We start from the raw sequence: 21455 nt of genomic DNA on the forward strand, positions 1-21455 counted from the left end.
ATGGTGTGTAATCTCTTTAGAGATGGCTTTGTAACTTTTTCCATCCATCCTGAAGAGGTCCTCAGAAATCTCATTTGTTTGTTCCTTCAAATACATCCACAAATATGTCGTGAAGGTCACACTTTTTTATTGTTTTTTGCATGCTAACATTTAGAAAAAAAACATGTAATGAAAACCCCTGAACATACAGAAGATCAGACTTTGATAAATACCTGTTCTTTAAATAACAGGTCACCCACTCACACCTGTCATCCCATTGATTGAAACCACCAGACTCTAATTTCACCTTCAAATTATCTTCTAATCCTAAAGGTTCAGATACTTTTGCCACTCACACATGTGATATTGGATCATGGCAGTCTAATATTTTTGACTCTTTTGATTTGTCTCACTTTTACTGCTTTTAGGACTTGTGTGAAAATGTGATGTGATTTTGAATCACATTTATAAAAAAAAATATGAAAAATTCTGAAGGGTTCAAAAAACTTAAAAGCTCCATTGTAGGTATGTATGCTTTGTCAATTATGGACTTTGGTTGCGTCTATAAAAAACTCTGACTAAATGTCTATCAACCAAGCAAAGGCTATGTATAAATACCCCTGCCAAAGTAAAGTGGTCTTTTTAGACACTCCTTTCCTTCTTTTTTTGCCTTTCATGAGCATTTGTAAATTTGCACTACTAACCATTTGAAAAGTGAAAATGTGAAGCTTGGACTCACACAATAAGGAGACAAATATTGCACATTTTAGCACAAGTTTGATTCAAAATTTGGTGTAGTTTGTCTTTTTAACCTGGGAAATCTCCTTAATTGAAAAACTATATAAAAATATCTGAAACGTGTCAACTGAATGCTAACATTACTGTTATGATCTTTATACCCAGTACTGTAAAAAAAGCCACATTATCCCTGATCTATACATCTATACCAATCCATCAATCCATGTAGGAAAACACCACTAAAGGTCTTTGTGACACCCAATGAAACACAGAGTAGGGCACCATCACACTCGGGTCTGCTTGTAGACTTGTGAATCATTTATTTCCACCTTTGTTGATTTCACATTAGTTTAATTTCAATTTCCACATTTTAAGAGAACAAATTGGCCAAATAATGCAAAAACTGCAAAAATATCCTTTGTGTTCTCTAAATCTGAAGAAATAAAGTTTATGCTATCCTACACAAAAAGTCCCTTTTATATTATCATTTAGTTTTATACTTAAATATAAAACAATATGCATTTAAATGTTCCAATGATTTTTCTAATTCTTTTTATTATGTTTAAGGTTTTTGTAACTCATTTATGATTTTTATGATTACAAGATCATTTAATCGTCGTTATTAGGTTTCATTGATGTTTTACCACTATGCTGCCTTGTTGTTTATCGATATTCAGGTGTGCTTTTTGTATTTTTTGTCTTGGCTCTTACCATCTCTTGTGCTGTATATGTTTTTTTTTTAATATGCTTTTGTTTATTCGCATTTCTTATAGTTTTAACTATTCGTGGGGTCATGTATTGTACCTCTCTTGATATTGTATTGTACAAATACTTATTCTGCTGAAGAAATTGCGATCTAGTAGGAATAATATCATATTATTAGATTGTTAGTTGCCTGTGTGCTCACTGGATCGGTAAACTCCTGATACTACCAAAACACCATAGTGTAGCGATGAGCGAGCGTGCTCGGCACTGCTCGATGCTCGATCGAGCATCAGGGTGCTTGGGTACGCTCGTTACTCAATGCTGCACTCAGTGAGAGCCAGTGGCTCTGATGAGAGTTGTCGTCAGCACCCGGCGACTGTGAATAGCTCTACTTTACTACTATTCACAGTCGCCGGAGCTGCAATCGGGGAACATGGAGGATCTTCGTGGGAACATTTTTGATAATAGATTGATGAATGAGGGATAGTGTTAGGGAGTCTTTATTCAAATAAAGTATTTTTTTCTGTGTGTGTTTTTTTTATTTTTTACCAGATTAGTAATGGGGGTGTCTGATAGTCAGCTCTCCATTATTACCCCCTGGGCTTGATGTCAGCTGATATTACACATCGCTTCCCTTCCCTCTTCATGCAGGGACGCCGATTTACTCACCGCCCCGGCCATGTGGCATGTTCATTGCTTCCTGTGTCTGTGTCCCGGTGGCTCATCTAGTGCGCACTGCCCTATTCTTAAACCCCCTTTAAGAACATGGCAGCGTGTGCACCTGAAAACATGCCCCAGCCAATGGCTGGGAAGCGTCCTGTATTAAAGGCACCCCTCTCTTTAGGGAAGTGCGTGCCAATGCCGAAGCAACATTATGTCACTAGTGAGTGAGGTGTTCTCCTAGTAAGTTGTTAGGTCGCCTGGTCCTTGTGTGACCAGTCCTGAATCCCAAGTCCCTGGTCCTTGCGTGGCCAATCCTGAACCCGAAGTCCTTGCGTGGTCAATCCTGAACCAGAAGTCCTTGTGTGGCCAGTCCTGAACCCAAAGTCCTTGGTCCTTTTGTGGCCAGTGCCTGAAGCCTGAAGCCGCTACGGCCGTTCCTGAATCAGTATTCAAGACCCGTATATCTGAACGTGTGCCCATTCAAGTATTCTGTGCATCCGGACTGCTAAAACCAGACTCTGAATCAGCCCTGTTCGTAACCATTCTGCAGAGCATCCAGAACCTAGTAGTCTGAATGGAGCCCAAGTCCTAATCCGTGTCTGTGTACCTGACCCCTGGGGTCAGCAGCTGTAGTACCGGGGACTGCCTAGGAGCTCCAGTGAACACCAGGTAGTTGCTTAGCTATGCCCATCCTAAATAAGCCCGGCCCCGTGTCACAGTGTGTCCACAAACCACGTGCGCCACCTGCATGCATGACATCAACCCAAAAAATTATTACCCCGATTGCCTTGGTGCGGTGGCAATCAGGAAGAGTCGGGTATCTAATGTAAATGTGCCAATTCTGGGGCGGCTAAGGGCTGGTATTTTTAGCCTGGGAAGGGTCAAATAACCATGGACCTTCTCAGCCTGATAATATCAGCCCTCAGCTGTCTGCGTTACCTTGGCTGGTTATCAAAAATGAGGGGGGGAATCCCACGTCATTTTTTAAATTATTTATATATTTAGTTCCCAGTAGCAACCTCGGAGTCAGAAATGCGTCAAGACATCTTTCCCAAGTGGTTCCCATTCCATTTGAGCTCTGTCTCCATCCATTTTAGTTATTTTCCTGTCCCCCCTTCCTCACAGCCCTACTGTTAGTGTCTTCTGGACACAGCTCGATTCTAGTACCAAGCACTTGAGCATTTTAGTGCTCGAATATCAATAATCATGATGATGTGCACCAGAAACGCGTTTGTGTTTCTATACATGAACTAACGTTTGGATGTAAAAATGTTTTTATACATTCACCAATAAAGATGAAGATTTTATGTCCAGAAAGCTGGATAATTTTTCATTGTTTTTTGACCCAGGTTTGCCTGGGTCTCCTAGTTTGGAACATATATGGACCAATTTGTGACTAGGGTAAAACTCCTTCATTTGTTGGAAAATTTTTGCACAAATGGGAAGTTCTTCAAAATTTATGCAACATTTGGCATTTTATAATAATAATAATATTTTTTTTTTTATATAGCGCCAACAAATTCTGCAGCACTTTACAATTAAGCGGGGACATGTACAGACTATAAATTCAATACAATTTAAGGACAGTTTAAACATTTACATTAGATGTGAGGTCCCTGCTCGCAAGCTTACAATCTACAAGGAAATGGGAGGACACAATAGGTGAAAAGTGCTTGTTATTTCAGGTCTGGCAATTATAATAAATAGGGATTTTCATATAAAGCTGTATGATCCGGTCATCAGCCTGTATGTTTAAGTGCAATACTCAAGTACCGAGTGCAGTTATCTTGTGCATGGAGGGTGTGGAGACAGAGGAATAGTAGGGAACAGATTATGAATGATATTTAGAAGGAGGGAACAGGGGAAAGTTAATTTATTGAGTACTTAAGGTGGTAGGCTTGTTTAAAGAGATGGGTTTTTAAAGCGCGCTTGAAGGCATGGGGGCTAGGCATCAGTCGGATCGCCTGGGGTAGTGCATTCCAGAGAACTGGCGCAGCATGAGAGAAGTCTTGGAGATGACATTTTCACGACAATCCTGCCCAACTTTGCCAATATGGGTGGGACATGTGCAGGACAGGGCGGGCATGACTAAGCCTGAACTTCTAATTTTTTTTTACATTTTTTAAAATGAATTAGTTGGCAGTCATAAAATGCATTTAATTCATCAAGTGATGTGCTCCTCTTGATGAATAAGGTGGATTTCATGCCAGTGGAGACGATCAAGACTCAAGTGCACAACGTCAAACTTAATGAGTCAGGCCCATAGTAATGTGAAAGCCCCAAAGTGTTAAAAGTGCATATTAACATACAGATTGGGAGTCATTTATCTTGAGGGAGAACACACTGGGTGTTTCTGTCTTGAAATGGTCACCAATTAAAGTATTAAACAGGGCAACAGGTCAGAGGACTTAATGCAAATTCTAACAGATCTGTAATTCTATCCACTTAAAGAGGAGAATTCATAGCCCTGAGGGACTGGGTAAGTCCTCCATCCTATGCTGATCCTTTGTCCAGGGCTGCAACCTATTCAGAGGAACTTTTTGTAGCCTTTTGTTCCTGGTAGCCGACCCAGGGATGCTGGCTCCAGCTACTTGTCTGCTTCTATCTAATTTGTTGCAGCTTGTAGCGCAGGTCTGAGAAAAAGACATCTTCGTTATTGAAGACCCATGGACATCTCACAGGTTGTCTTTTGCCCAGAGTTTGTAACGTTTGCATAAGTATCTAGGGTGCATTCATGTGATTGTGTTGTTTTTGGAAGGTACTTAGTGGGTGGCTTGGAGAAAGACGCCTGTAGTTTTAGGTCTACTTTCTTACGTGTTCTGAAAGATAACTGGACCATTGTACAAAACAGGGCAGACATTCCAGGACAGTCTGTAAAAGTAGAGCACTTTTTTTTCCCTGATTGGTGAAAAATTTTTTTTTGATGCGTCCATGATTTTTTTTAAGCTAGAGAAACTTAAAATGATAATAAGGTATAATAATTTGTATAACAGTCCACGGTGAATGCAGCTAGTGTCGTCATATCAGAATTTTGGGCTATGTGACATTTCATGTATCACAATTTTAAGGATTTATTATGTGTTTTTTTAATGTGTCGGTAAAAGAAATGTAGCTGTCATGGATTTATTGATAGGCTGTCCAGAATAAAAAATAAAAAAGCAAGTCGGCAACCCTGGTACAACTCAAGAACTTTTTACCTCTTGTGTCAACCCAATATCCTCATAGATTGTAAGCTCTTGGGAGCAGAGTCCTCATACCTATCGCAAGAATTGTTCATTAGTGAGTGAGTAATGGCTGAGCCCTCCATACACATTAGGCTAATGTTGGCTGAACCCTCCGATATCGACCGATGGTCTAATGTGTATGGGGGCGCCGACTGACTGATAATCGGGAGAGATGTCGATCGGGTATGTCTGATTTTGGAACTCCGATCACATTGAACAGCAGCTTATCTCAGAGCGGACAAAGTGTTGACCAGTGGTTTTCTTATGGAGAACACAGGAGCACTCGGCCAAACTTTTTCATATGTAATGGGACTCTACATTTAAAAACAATTGCAATGGCTAAGAAAACCCATGTACTAACACCTAATGTGCAGGAAGACTCAACAAAAAAACAGAAGAAATGGAAAACATTGCGAAAGCGAACTACAATGCAATGTATGTGTACTGTAAATTTACTTGCATAAAAAAAGTGCTTTGGAATACAGCCCAGTAAACAATTTAACTGGCAAACTTAATTACATTTTTAAGGGTTGATATTGAGAAAAAAAACCTTTAAAGAAAAAAATCAAAAAATTTGTAGGAACCCTTTATTTTAGAAAGCTTCCTGTATTATAAAAGATTCCTAGGGGCTCCTGTTCCAAGAGTGTCCATTGGTCACCTGTAATTTTGGAGCAAACTTGGCTATAACTATTCAATTTCCCAACAGTGCCACCGAAGGAGAAATTAAGTATTGAATTGTGTTCATTGTAATCAATGCGCCACCATTTGGCTAGAATCAATTAATAATATATGTTGAAAGTAGTATTAATGGACGAAAATCTATTACTGGAAATGGAGTGCAGGATTAAAGCTTTTTCACATGGGTGACCACTGACCAGCAGTTATGGCTTGAAGTCCAGAAGCTGGCTTGTTTGAAAATATGACTTGCAAAAGTGGCCAAAGTGTCGTCCTTCATGAGGGACCTGAAGGATCCCACTAATTGATGACACAATTGCACATTCATCACTTTTATGTTTTTTCAAGCGTACACACTTCCATGTTGCTTGCACCTCTTAGCAAGGCTTAAAGGGGTGGTCCAAAGCCAAAGTTGAATCTCATCATAGAAACATAGAATGTTAGAGTTGGAGGGGACCTCCAGGGTCATCGTGTCCAACCCAAATACAGGAATCACTAAACCATCTCAGACAGATGTCTGTCCAGCCTCTGAAGACTTCCATTGAAGGAGAACCCGCCACCTCTCGTGGCCGCCTGTTCCACTCATTGATCACCCTCACTGTCAAAAAGTTTTTTCTAATATCTAATCTGTATCTTCTCCCTTTCAGGTTCATCCCATTGCTTCTAGTCTTTTTTTGTGCAAATGAGAATAAGGATGATCCCTCCACACTGTGACAGTCCTTGAGATATTTGTAGACAGTGTGACAGAGTCACTGGTATGATTTATGATGGGATGTATGTGTCGCACAGGTTGCTAGCCTGTGTGAACGGAAACCAATAAACTTTTTGCCAGCATGTTATATGCTGGTGGGTTAATTCACTTAAAGCGCGTGGTTTTAGGGGAATGACATAGTGATGGGAGGGACGTCATTCCCCATACCTCCAGCTCAGGGTGTGGATAAGCAACATTTAAATGTTCAGTCCTGTTTTTTTTTCTCTGTGTTGTGTGTTTGGAGAGGCAAGGTCTCCAGGCTGGACAGCCATAGCTCAGGAGGAAGCTAAAGGCTGGATATAACCTGTGTGAGCGACCCGCACACACACACACATATGGACTGTGCTACAGTTTATCTTTTGTTTTGTTGTTTTGCCAAGTAAGGCTGTGTTTATTTTGCTGGAGTGCAGAGTTTTATGCTGTTAATAAAGCCTGCAAAGAAAACCCGGGTTCCTGAGTCTACTTCCGGAAGTGGCCGAGCAAGTTGTTCTACCACAACAGCTATTAAGTCTCCTCACAGTCTTCTTATTGCAAGCTAAACATTCTCAGATCTTTTAACCGTTCCTCATAGGACATAGTTTGCAGACCGGTCACCATTTTGGTAGCTCTTCTCTGATCTTGCTCCAGTTCTCAATGTCTTTTTTAAAATGTGGTGCCCAGAATTGGACACAGTATTCCAGATGAAGTCTGACCAAGGAGGAGTAGAAGTGTATAATTACTTCACGTGATCTAGACTGTATGCTTCTGTTAATACATCCCAGAATTGTATTTGCCTTTTTTGCTGCTGCATCACACTGTTGACTCATGTTCAGTCTATGATCTATTAGTATACCTAAGTCTTTTTCCCATGTACTGTTGCTTAGCTCTATTCCTCCCATTCTGTATATGCTTTTTTCATTTTTCTTGCCCACATGTAGGACTTTGCATTTCTCCCTGTTAAAACCATTCTACTAGTTACTGCCCACAGTTCGTTTGTTTAGATCTTTTTGAATCCTCTCTCTCTTCTCTCGTATTAGCTATCCCTCCTAGCTTTGTGTCATCAGCAAATTTAATCAGTTTACCCTCAATTCATTCATCTAAAATCATTGACTAAGATGTTGAACAATATACACTGCTCAAAAAAATAAAGGGAACACTTAAACAATATAACTCCATAAAGGAGTGGTTCTGCAGGTGGGGATCACAGACCACATCTCCGTTCCAATGCTTTCTTGCTGATGTTTTGGTCACTTTTGAATGTTGGTTGTGCTTTCACACTCGTGGTAGCATGAGACGGACTCTACAACCCACAGAAGTTTCTCAGGTAGTGCAGCTCAACCAGGATGGCACATCAATGCGAACTGTGGCAAGAAGGTTTGCTGTGTCTGTCAGCGTAGTGTCCAGAGGCTGGAGGCGCTACCAGGAGACAGGCCAGTACACCAGAAGACGTGGAGGGGGCCGTAGGAAGGCAGCAACCCAGCAGCAGGACCGCTACCTCTGCCTTTGTGCAAGGAGGAACAGGAGGAGCACTGCCAGAGCCCTGCAAAATGACCTCCAGCAGGCCACAAATGTGCATGTGTCTGGACAAACGGTTAGAAACCGACTCCATGAGGGTGGTATGAGAGCCCGACGTCCACAGATGGGGGTTGTGCTCACAGCCCAACACCGTGCAGGATGCTTGGCATTGGTCACAGAACACCAGGATTGGTAAAGTCGCCACTGGCGCCCTGTGCTCTTCACAGATGAAAGCAGGTTCACACTGAGCACATGTGACAGATGTGACATAGTCTGGAGACACCGTGGAGAGCGGTCTGCTGCCTGCAACATTCTTCAGCATGACCGGTTTGGCAGTGGGTCAGTAATGGTGTGGGGTGGCATTTCTTTGGAGGGCCGCACAGCCCTCCATGTGCTCGCCAGAGGTAGCCTGACTGCCATTAGGTACCGAGATGATATCCTCAGACCCCTTGTGAGACCATATGCTGGGGCGGTTGGCCCTGGGCTCCTCCTAATGCAGGACAATGCCAGACCTCATGTGGCTGGAGTGTGTCAGCAGTTCCTACAAGTTGAAGGCATTGAAGCTATGGACTGGCCCGCCCGTTCCCCAGACCTGAATCCGATTGAGGACATCTGGGACATCATGTCTCACTCCATCCACCAACGTCACGTTGCACCACAGACTGTCCAGGAGTTGGCGGATGCTTTAGTCCAGGTCTGGGAGGAGATCCCACAGGAGACCATCCGCAACCTCATCAGGAGCATGCCCAGGCGTTGTAGGGAGGTCATACAGGCACGTGGAGGCCACACACAATACTGAGCCTCATCAGGAGCATGCCCAGGCGTTGTAGGGAGGTCATACAGGCACGTGGAGGCCACACACAATACTGAGCCTCATCAGGAGCATGCCCAGGCGTTGTAGGGAGGTCATACAGGCACGTGGAGGCCACACACACAATACTGAGCCTCATTTTGACTTGTTTTAAAGACATTACATCAAAGTTGGATCAGCCTGTAGTGTGTTTTTCCACTTTAATTTTGGGGGTGACTGCAAATCCAGGCCTCCATTGGTTAATAAATTTGATTTCCATTGATGATTTTTGTGTGATTTTGTTGTCAGCACATTCAACTTTGTACAGAACAAAGTATTCAATGAGAATATTTCATTCATTCAGATCTAGGATGTGTTATTTATAACAGCACCACAACTTCCCACAAGGTACTCCGCTGGCTCGCTTCCTTCTCATGGCTTTGGTTTTTACTTCCATCCCCACTTTTTGGTGCCTCCAACGCTAACTAGGCCTCAACTGAATTCATTGTGTTACGCGAGGCCTAGTAAGCGCAAGTGATGACAAAAAGTGAAGAATACTGAAAATTGGATTCAGAAGGGAAAAGCAAACTTTGAGTAGGGAGCTGCGGAGCCAAGATGGGTGAGGGGCGAGTATAATATTTTTTTTCATTTAACCACTCTTTTCATAATCCTCTGTCATTTGGAAAAGCCTCAGACCATAATAAACAGCTTTTATCAGTAATTCAATTTGTGCCAAATAAATTCAATGTGTATTATATTTCCCAGCCGAATTTGGGTGAATCTGCAGAATGGAATAGAATCTTTAACATATTCACATAATGTCTATGTACTTACCAATTTATGGGACTAAACTTCAAAGTTTTTTTTTGTCTCTGACTTAAGGGTTCACTTAATTTTCAATGTAAAAAGGAGCATTTCAATAATTTTGTATTACAGTAAGGCTGTGTGGCCATGATGATTTTTTTCGTGCGAAATTGACATGCTGCAGACTTGAAACACGCACCGCAGGTCAGTTTATGCTGAGTATAAAAGATGCACAGTGGCCATGAGATCTCCATCAAGCCCATCCACTTTGCTGGAACTGAAGTACGCTGCATATTTGATGCAGTGAAAATACATAGCGTAAAAACCTCACCAAAAAAACTGATCGTTGACACTCAGCCTAATTTGGATTTTCTGCGTGCTCAGCAGTCTGTCACTACACACTCCACCATTTACTCCGTTTGTTTTGGCATTAGACTTTCAGACACTTGCCTTGTTTCTAGTCGAAGTTGGAGAGATAAAATGTTCTCTATTGTGAGTCAACGCGTAACAATAAGTCTCTTAAGATTGTTTACAGAACTTTTCAGTCCCATTTTGAGCAGGGATTAAAGACATTACAGGTCAGGTGGAACTAAAGGAAACAACTACAATATATGTAAACCTCATCTAATACTAAATGGACAGGCTTTCAAGATGGAGAAAAAGATTGTCCACCAGAGTGGTCCAAAAGAGTTGTCGTAGAAGATTAAATGAAATGGTACATTTTTTTTAACCTAAAATAGTGTCACTCTTGACTATGGGCTACATCTGGAATTGCATCATTTACTTCAGTGATGCTGGGTTGCAGTTCTCGACATGGCCTATGGACACGCATGGCCGAGCAAGGTAGAATATAATAAATCCTCTTTAGGGTGCCTCCCTAAAGTTGCATTGAAAAGTGGTCTTCTTAAAGATGATAATATGTAGATCTAAGAAACTGGCACAGGAATTCTGCTCTGGATTTCCAGAGATTGGTCTTTGAATTACGTGGTCTTCTGGAGAGCCTTCTTCTCAAGGAAATAATTTTTGCAGATGTTGTCTAATTAGGATTGTATGCTATGAAAAAAATGGTCTCCAAACAAACAAATATTGAGGATCCTCCTTTTATGGTACTATGGCAGCTAACTGCAAATCCTTACAACCAGTAGACCCTCCTGATACCACTCATCTTAGTGTTGTTGATCACATTGGTCAGTTGATGATTTCTCATTTAACGGTCTTTGGCTCATTCTCGAGTCATGGCGACTTTATGGATGAACGCTCTGTAGGAAGATTGATCTTGTGCAAGCTTAGATAAGTCAATCAGGGTCTTCTCTGCAGTTATCTTGATAGTGTAACATCATCGGATTGCTGGTCTTCCTCTTCGCCTTGTTCCTTCTATTCTTCTGTCCATGATGTCCTTTTCTAGTGATTGCTCTCTTCGTATGATGTGTCCAAAGTAGGCAAGTCATATCCTGGTGGTCCTTGCTTTGAGTGACATGTCTGGCTTGATTTGTTTATTCTTCTTACCATCCATGGTATTGATAACACCCTTCTCCAGCACCACATTTCGAAGGTGTCGATTCTTCTTCTGTCCTGTTTCTTTATCGTCCAGGTTTCGCATCCATATGTTACCACAGAAAAGACCAAACTATGTGCAAGCCGTGTCTTTGTCGCCAGTGAAATATTCCTCGATTTGAAGACCTTGTCCAGTGACTTCATTGTTGATTTGCCCATAGCTATTGTATTGACTTCCGGTGTTGTTGCTGCATCTTGAGCAATCATCGATCCATCTCAAATATGTACCGGTCGTACCTGGCAGTAGTCAATATCTTTGTGTTGAGTAGCAGTCCCATGTTCGAGCTTTCCACCTTGACACTCCGTAATAAATGCAAAAGGGGATAGAGCTAAAATCGGGTAAAAAGATTTTATTTAACTCCTTTCTGACGTGTGACCTAATAGTACGTCATTGTGACCTGGGCCGATTGGACCAATGACGTACTATTAGGTCATGGTCTTTAATGTGGTCCCGCAACTAAAGGTTTCGCAGCCCCCTCGAACCCACGATCGCTGTGATTGGCTGTTCAATTCTGAACAGCCAATCACAGCATTCTCACTGTTTCCAGCAATCAGATTGCCGGAAACAGTGATGTGCAGCCTAGGATCGGTTGCTCCTAAGAGCACAGATCCTAGCCTGTTGCTAGGAGACCCCAGCCCTGACCCCAAAGCACTTTGATCGGTGCGATCGCCGATCACACCGATCATAGCGGGACTGCGCGGTGACAGGGCGGTCATGGGGCGGTGACCGGCTTGTGACCTGCCTGTCACCGCCTCATGACCCCCTGCAATGTGATGAAAGCCCCCTGACTGTTCTGATTGGAGCGATCAATGTCATCATCGATCACTCCAATCAGAGTTCCTGAATACAGGTGACCGGGCGGTCACAGGGAGGTGTCACCTCCCTGTGACCCCCTGTGGTGCGTGCTCTGCCCCAGCCATGTCTGATTGGTGACATTGATTGCACCAATCAGCTGGCTGGGGCACAGCATGCACCACAGGGGGTCACAGAGAGGTGACACCTCCCTGTGACCGCCCGGTCACCTGTATTCAGGAACTCTGATTGAAGAAATCAAGGTCATCATCTATCGCTCCAATCAGATTACCTGACCGGGAGGTGACTGGGTGGTGACCTCCACCTATCACCACCCTATCACCCCCCTGTGACCGCCCTGCAGACCCTCACACTTGGTGAGGATTTCTACAGAGATGTCACATCTGATCTGTCTGTCACTGGGCCTTGTAGTGCCACAGAATCTTCTGTGACACCACAAGACCATCTTCTAACCTGCTCCAGTCGCTGCTGCTGCTCCTGGATCTTCTGCTCCAGCGTCCTGGGTCTTCTGCTCCTGACCTGCTGTGGTTCCTGCTCCAGAGCCTGCTGCTGATCCTGCTGAAGAACAGAGAAGACTTTGGTAAGCCCATCTCTGTTCCCCCCTCTACCCTCCCCCCTCTTTTTACCCCCCCTCCCACCATTTTTTTTTTTCGTGCATCCTGCAGCGGCCGAGCGCTGACCAGTGACTACGACACTGATCATCGTCCATGCTCGCTGCTTTTCAGGATTTTTTTTGTTAATTCTCTTGGTTCTGGTCTCCTGCTTCAGGCTCCAGTTCCTGCTCCGGGCGCCGTCTCCTGCTGATCCTGCTCCAGAGCCTGCTGCTGGAAGAAGAACAGAGAAGACTTTGGTAAGTCATCTCTGATCTCCCCTCATCCACCCCAATTCCCCTCTTCCCACTTCCCACACTTCCAGCAACTGCCGAGCGTTGATCGGTGACAAAGTTCACCGATCCACACTCGTGCTCGCTGTTTGCACCACATACAGTAGTCCCTTTTTCCCTTTTTTTCAGAAAAAAAGTTCACACTAAGCACACTGACACATACACACTCTAAATAAAGTACAGACACACACACACTACATAAATAACAAACAAACAAAAAAATGTCCCGCTCGTCCCAAACTCACTATTCAGCGGAGGAGGCATACGCTATTCTTGCCTCCGACACTGACACTGACAGGGAGGGCGAGGATCCCACATTTCTTTATTTTTCCGACGCCTCATCGTCCTCTTCTTCCCCCTCAGGTGCTGCTGGACCGCCCCGCAGTCGTCCCAGGAGAGAAGACGAACCAGCGCCCCCCACTACTGAACCCATATGGACCTCGCCCCCTGAAAACTATGAGCCACTGATTCCTGATTTCGTGGCGGAATCAGGAATCAAGTTTGACACCACCAGCCTCACAGAAATATACTTTTTCAAAGACTTTTTCTCTGAGGATTTTATAAACCTCATGGTGGGCCAAACTAATTTGTACGCTCATCAGTTTTTGGAACAAAACCCCTCTTCATCATTTTCTAACTGGTCTCCTGTAGACGCAGAAGAAATGATGAAGTTTTGGGGCCTGGTCCTTCATATGGGGATCGTGAAGAAGCCAGATCTTCGGCAATACTGGAGTGTTGACGTTTTGTATAACACTCCAGTGTTCCGAATAGTCATTATTCGGACACGTTTTGAGGCCATCCACAAGTTCTTGCATTACAACAATAATGCAAGGTGTCCTGCACGCGATGACCCGAACTTTGATCGTCTTTTCAAAGTTCGGCCGGTCATCGAAAACTTCAACAACAAGTTTTCTGAAGTGTACGTGCCCCAAAGGGACATCTGTGTGGATGAGTCCTTAATTGCTTTTAAGGGACGGCTTGGATTCCGGCAGTACCTGCCCAGTAAGAGGGCCAGGTATGGAATCAAGCTGTATAAACTTTGTGAGAGTACCTCAGGGTACACTCACAAGTTTAGAGTTTATGAAGGGAAGGACTCCCGGATTGAACCCCCTGAATGCCCCCCTGTTCTGGGAGTGAGTGGGAAAATTGTGTGGGACTTGGTGCACCCACTGATGGATAAAGGTTATCACCTGTATGTGGATAAATTTTATACCAGTGTCCCTCTCTTCAAAACCCTCTCTGCGCGACGTACCGCAACCCGCGGTACTGTCCGCAAAAATCAGAGAGGCCTCCCAAAGACGCTAATTGGGCAGATGCTCAGAAGGGGTGAGAGCAGAGCCCAATGTAGCGACCACCTGCTGGTGGTCAAGTACAAGGACAAGAGGGATGTCCTTATCTTGACCACCATACATGGTGATGGCAGCACCCTCAGCACTGTACGAGGTTCCACTACACAGGTCGGCAAACCAGACTGTGTAGTGGGGTACAACAAGTACATGGGGGGAGTTGATCTCTCCGATCAAGTCCTCCAGCCGTACAGTGCTTTGAGAAAGTCCAAGGTATGGTATAAGAAGTTGGTGGTGCACCTTGTACAGATGGCAATGCACAACGCTTTCCTTCTGTCACAATGTACAGGCCAGACTTCTGCGTCGTACCTTCACTTCCAGGAGATAGTTATCAAGGCCCTGATATTTGGCAGTGGTGACGAAGCGGGCCCTAGTACTTCCGGAACTGAAGGACCGAGAATTGTACCAGGCCAGCATTTCCCGGGGCAGATCCCTCAAGTCGCAAAAAAAAGTAAGTCACAAAAGAGGTGCAGAGTGTGTTATAAAAAGGGGAATACGCAAGGACACCATTTATCAATGTGACACCTGCCCCGACAAACCTGGCCTGTGCATGAAAGAACGCTTCAAAAAGTACCATACTTCCATGCACTACTAAATTAATTTCTGACGTATGACAACCTGACGAACACTACACAACTGACGAAGTGTTCGTCAGGTTGTCATACGTCAGTTGTGTAGTGTTTGTCATGTTGTCCTACACAACTGACGTATGACACTAAATTATAAGATTCAAAAATCAGCTACCACTTCCAAAAAGGGGGCACTTGTTGGGCATTTCCACTGTTTAGGCCCATCAGGGGCTCTGAAAACGTGACATGATGCCCGCAGACAATTCCATCAAAGTCTGCATTCCAAAGCGTCACTCCTACCCTTCCGAGCCCTGACATGCGCCCAAACAGTAGTTTTCTCCAACACATGGGATATCAGCGTACTCAGGAGAAACTGGACAACAGATTTTGAGGTCCACTTTCCCCTGTTACCCTTGTGAAAATATTTTTTTTAACATTTTTGTGAAAAAAATGTTTTTTTTTTTTTTATTTTCACAAGTCAACATTATAAATTTCTGTGAGGCACCTGGGGGCTCAAAGTGTTCACCACACATCTAAATAAGTTCCTTAAGGGGTCTAGTTTACAAAATGGGGTAATTTGTGGGGGGGTTTCCACTGTTTAGGCACATCAGGGGCTCTCCAAACGCAACATGGGGTCCGCTGTGAATTCCAGAGAGTTTTGCATTGAAAACGTCAAATGACGCTCCTTCCCTTCCGAGCCCTGCCGTGCGCCCAAACAATGGCTTTCCCCCACATATGAGGTATCAGCATACTCAGGAGAAATTGCAAAACAACATTTGGGGTCCAATTTCTCCTGGTACCCTCGTAAAAATAAAAATATTGCGGCAAAAAGATTGTTTTTAAGGAAATAAATGATTTTGGTTCTACGTCATAAACTTTTGCAAAATACTTGGGGATTCAAAGTGCTCACCACACATCTAAATAAGTTCCTTAAGGGGTCTAGTTTCCAAAATGGGGTAACTTGTGGGGGTTTCCACTGTTTAGGCACATCAGGGCTCTCCAAATGCAACATGGGGTCCGCTGTGAATTCCAGAGAGTTTTGCATTGAAAATGTCAAATGGCGCTCCTTCCCTTCCGAGCCCTGCCATGCGCCCAAACAATGGCTTTCCCCCACATATGAGGTATCAGCGTACTCAGGAGAAATTTCACAACAACTTTTGGGGTCCAATTTCTCCTGGTACCCTTGTAAAAATAAAAAATTGGGGTATAAAATAAAATTTTAGTGAAAAAAAGTAAAAAATGTTCATTTTTTCCTTGCACATTCAATTAATTGGTGTGAAGCACGTGAAGGGTTAATAGACTTATTGAATGTGGTTTTGAGCACCTTGAGGGGTGCAGTTTTTAGAATGGTGTCACTTTTGGGTATTTTCTGTCACAAAGGCCCCTCAAAGTCATTTCAAATGTGATGTGGTCCCTAAAAAAAAATGGTTTTGTAAATTTTGTTGTAAAAATGAGAAATCGCTGGTCAACTTTTAACCCTTATAGCTTCCTAACAAAAAAAACATTTTGGTTCCAAAATTGTGCTGATGTAAAGTAGACATGTGGAAAATGTTAATTATTAACTATTTTGTGTGACATATCTCTCTGATTTAAGGACATGAAAAGTCAAAGTTTGAAAATTGCAAAATTTTCAAAATTTTTGCCAAATTTCCGCTTTTTTTTTCCACAAATAAACGCAAGTGATATCGAAGAAATTTTACCACTATCATGAAGTACAATATGTCACGAAAAAACATTCTCAGAATCAGCGGGATCCGTTGAAGTGTTTCAGAATAATCGCCTCATAAAGTGACAGTGGTCAGAATTGTAAAAATTGGCCCGGTCATTAACGTGCAAACCGCCCTCGGGGGTAAAGGGGTTAAATAAGATAAAAATATAGAAACAATGACTTCAAGATCCGTTTTGGAAGGGTAAATAACCAGATAGTAGATTTAGGGACAGGATTGGATGATAGGGAAAAATGGAGTCAGTTTGATGGAGAGAAAGGTATGTGGGTTAGAGTGGATTCATGTTCCGGGTTGATGACTCTTTAGGAGTGGATCGTTGTATTACCTGATTGACTGTGAAATAGAATTCCTGACAGTTGGTGCTTACTGGGGTTTTGCCGGGTGGCCAAGTATACAGAGGTACCTAGTACTCAAGAGAAACTCTGATATGTACAAAGAAAGGGCTATATCATAGGTAATGTTAATTTGCCAATATTTACCTGATACGAGGGTTCTATGGTTATATCCTAGATCAGTACTTAGGCTGATAATGGGATTTTGGAAATTGAGCAAACAATTAACCTGGAGGAGTAAAGAAGGTAGCTATATTAAATGGTTAAAAAAGGTATGTATATGCTGACCAATTAAACCGTGTCATACCGAATATGCCTGAATCAACAGGTGTTGATGATAGTGTTTTTTGTGGAGGTTTTCTCTCCTAGGTTGATTCCGATGTGGTCTGTCTCACACGGATCCTTCCGGACATGTGGAGCAGTTCCTATTAACCTAGTGGATGGGAGGACCCCGTGATACCAAGTGTCAGGCAGGTGGTGCAAGCAGCGTTGTCCTGGTGGCACCAGGAGCAATGAGTGACCGATGCAGCTGCTGCAAGATGAAGGAATGGACATATGAGGCAGTTCCCGATAATCACTGCAGCGGTCTCAAAACAGAGCACAGTCACCCCCCTGTGACAGACCCCTTACTGGCAATCTTACCTTAAGCAAAGTGCGGCGGTTGTAATGCGGTGGGCAAGAAGCAGCAGGGAGGATACCGGAGGTACACGATAAGAGCAGTAATGTTACCTTATCGATGTCTTCTTGTGGATTGCTGAGAGATTCTTAGGTGGGGTATTAGAGTGAAGCAGAGTCCCGGCCGGTGACTCTAGCTTCCGACGGTGCAGTACTCGTTGGCGCGCTAGCTTATGGTGAGGCAGGCGGGACGAGCAAGACCTGACGTGACATAACAGTCACATGGTGACCTTGTGATAGAGCAGCTACGGAGAGCTGAGAGGACCAAAATCTGACGCGTTTCGGAAACAAAGGCGGTTTCCTTCCTCAGAGATGGTCCTTGATGGTATCTCAGCTTCTTATATATGCAATGTGGGAGGTCCTTTAATCATTAAAAGCAAAAAGTTAAATTTCGCTATTGAGACCTTTAAGTCTCAGTGTGTCCATGTTAAAAATCCACTGGCTTTCAATCCTGGACATACGTTTAATATAGTCCCCTTGCCGCCAGTGTTTAGGTACAGTTTGGATACCGATGACCTGGGTGCCATGGATCCCCCCCCCCCCATGTTTCACAGTGTAGTGTTTGGATAGGGGGTGGCCTGTAAATTTGTTTTTAATATTCCTAAGATGCTCATTAATCCTTACATGCATAGGACGCTTAGTACGTCCAATGTATAGTTTGTCACATGGACATTTTAAACCATAAATCAATCCCTTTGTAGAGCTTGTAATAAAGTTGACAATAGGGAACTCAATAGTATGGTTCCTAATAGTTTTATGTTTTTGCATAGGTAAGCGTTAGCAGACTGAGCAATTTTTACATGGATAAAAACCTTTTAGGTTATTTGATGGAAATGCAGGTAAGAGGAGATTGCGTTGGAGATCGCGATATGCGTAGACACTGAATGCATACTGCGATCTCCGGTACCATACTTACATACCTGACCGGGAGGAGCGTTGCCGCGGCGCCTCTCTTCACCGGAGACCTGGGCAGGAGTGAGGCATCGGATCGGCGCATGCGCATAGCGCTATCCGGCGCCATTTTACTGAAGACACATTTGCAGTGTGTCTTCAGCAAAATGGTGCCGGACAGTGCGGTATGGGCACTCGCGTACTCCGGCGCCACGCTCCTCCCCCGGCCTCCGGCAGAACAGGACACAGCAGCGCTGGAGCACAGGGAAGAAAGGTGAGTATAAGTGTTTATTTTTTTGTATGTGTGTACAGCGTGAAAGGGATGAGGGGGGCCACACATACCAGGATGTGGGTGAGGGGCCCATGCATACCAGGATGAGGGATACCATACATACCAGGATAGGGATGAGGGATGAGGTACCACGTCTTCCAGGATTGGGATGAGGGGTGCCATGCCTTCCAGGATTGGGGGTGAGGGGTGCCATGCCTTCCAGGATTGGGGGTGAGGGGTGCCATGCCTACCAGGATGAGGGATACCATACATACCAGGATAGGGATGAGGGATGGGGTACCATGCATACCAGGATGGGGATGAGGAGTAGCACACATACCAGAATAGGGAAGAGGGGTGCCATGCCTTCCAGGATTGGGGATGAGGGGTGCCATGCCTTCCAGGATTGGGGATGAGGGGTGCCATGCCTTCCAGGATTGGGGATGAGGGGTGCCATGCCTTCCAGGATTGGGGATGAGGGGTGCCATGCCTACCAGGATGAGGGATACCATACATACCAGGATAGGGATGAGGGATGGGGTACCATGCATACCAGGATAGGGATGAGGAGTACCACACATACCAGAATAGGGAAGAGGGGTGCCATGCCTTCCAGGATTGGTGGTGAGGGGTGCCATGCCTTCCAGGATTGGGGATGAGGGGTGCCATGCATACCAGGATGGGGATGAGGGGTGCCATGCATACCAGGATTGGGGATGAGGGGTGCCATGCATACCAGGATTGGGGATGAGGGGTGCCATGCATACCAGGATTGGGGATGAGGGGTGCCATGCATACCAGGATTGGGGATGAGGGGTGCCATGCATACCAGGATTGGGGATGAGGGGGACAGGATGGGGGTAGCACAAATACGAGGATGGGGGCAGCACATACCAGCATGGGAGACCATATACCAATAAAAATACTCACCACCCGGGCGTAGAACGGGTTCAATAGCTAGTAATTATGTAGTGCTCTATGCTGATCACAGAGGATTCATTTTGTGAGGTAAAATATTGTTTAAAAACAGAAAGTGAAATGTTTTACCTCAGGAAATGAATCTTCTGTGATCCCGTGCTGTAATGTCTGTATAGTTTTTTTGCTTCCTCCTGTGCCCAGGAGCTGTGGTATGTTCTGTACACGGTCAGACTCAGCCAATTATTAAAATGAACTTTTGTTCGTGGGAAAACCCCTTTAAGTGATCTTTTCTGATTTGCTCTTTCGCTTCTTCTGGAAATTGCTGTAGTGCAACAATTTTTCACAGTTGGAATCAAGGGTCCAGTAGTTTCATTTACCTGAAAAGATAAGAACGGAGAGATAAGTGGAAGGGAAGATACATAGAAGGTCTTCTAACCAAATGCACAAAGGAAAAATGTTCAAATGTGACTTTTTTTTAAAGTTGAAAAACAAAAAGAAAAAAAGTGTAAAAAAAATAAAATAACAAAAGATGAAAATACATAAAAATATTGTGTTAGCCAGTAGATAGAATTTTAATTTTTGTCTTTTTATTTCCGAATATCCTTACTTTTAATTCCTTTTCTATCTACTAGATAGCTCCGTATTAAACATAATACCATAATACCACTAGCATGTTAGAAAATATGACATCTAAAAAAAAAATTAAAAACTAGTTATCATTTTTAGAAGAAGAAAGTAATAAGTTAACTCTTAAGAATAGAATTTTAGAATATAATATAACCTCATTAACTGTACACATTTCGTTGGGAAGTTCTTACCTGGATCATTTTTAGCTCTTGGAACTTTTTTGAAGCAATCATTCAGGGTTAAGTTATGCCTTCTAGAGTTCTGACACATGACTTTATTCTTATTATAGAAGGGGAAATTGTCCGTCACATACTGACAAATGTTGCTCAGGGTTAATTTCCTTTCTTGAGTTCTCTTTATGCCCATGGCAATGAATGCAGGATAGGATTAGGGAGGCCTCACCATCTTCATTATTTCCTTTTGGGAGGAGACTGAAAACCAGCTAAGATCTGTTCCACCAAAACCTGATGAATTTGGCAGGAACTGGTGCTGGGATCCATATGTTTGGGGCATGTTAGGTTATTGCTATGAACGTAGCTCAATGGATTTTTCATGCCAGTTCCTATGAGGCACAAGTGGGTTTTGTTGGGGGTGCATAATCCTCTAGTCCATAATTGGATGGCCTTTATGATTAAAGCAGCTTCTGCTTCTTGGGCACCCTTGAGTTGAGGTTGGTATAGGCTTGAAGCTGGATGTCTGATAAACTAGCAGCTGGATGGGGTTCATATTCTTTACATCACATTCAAGTCTCAAGGTGTTCTTGATGATGTGTCTAGCCTCAAGATTATTGGGCCTCAAGACCTTCATGCCTTGGAAAGATGTGTCCTTCTCTGGGTAACCAGTTGTTATTCGCAGTAGAGGAGCTATAGGTGGGTATAGATATGTCTCATCTTTAGGTTAATATGCAGGCTTTAAAAGGGTTAACAGCAGATGACATAAACTTATACCTGTATGAAGAGAAGAAGAAGAGAAATAAGTGTTAAATTCATGCCATGTTTAACTGCTTGGCACTTTGACAAATACGG

General features: G+C 43.6%; 1 protein-coding gene across 7 annotated transcripts in view; it reads left to right on the top strand.

Annotated features, from left to right (window-relative positions):
- Positions 1-21455, top strand: part of THNSL2 (threonine synthase like 2) — a 145662-nt gene that overhangs the window by 79369 nt on the left and 44838 nt on the right. Inside the window, exon 1 of one of the 7 annotated variants that reach the window (XM_073649150.1) lies at positions 481-504. The exons of the other annotated variants lie outside the window; for them this stretch is intronic. The gene's annotated coding sequence lies outside the window, so the exon portion shown is untranslated. Of the gene's footprint in view, positions 1-480; positions 505-21455 lie in introns of those variants that run through there. 7 annotated transcript variants of the gene reach the window in all.

The sequence above is a fragment of the Phyllobates terribilis genome, unplaced genomic scaffold (genome assembly GCF_046119375.1).
Source record: "Phyllobates terribilis strain yellow unplaced genomic scaffold, ASM4611937v1 Scaffold_1__5_contigs__length_1240528914, whole genome shotgun sequence".
In the NCBI taxonomy this organism is placed as follows: domain Eukaryota; kingdom Metazoa; phylum Chordata; class Amphibia; order Anura; family Dendrobatidae; genus Phyllobates; species Phyllobates terribilis.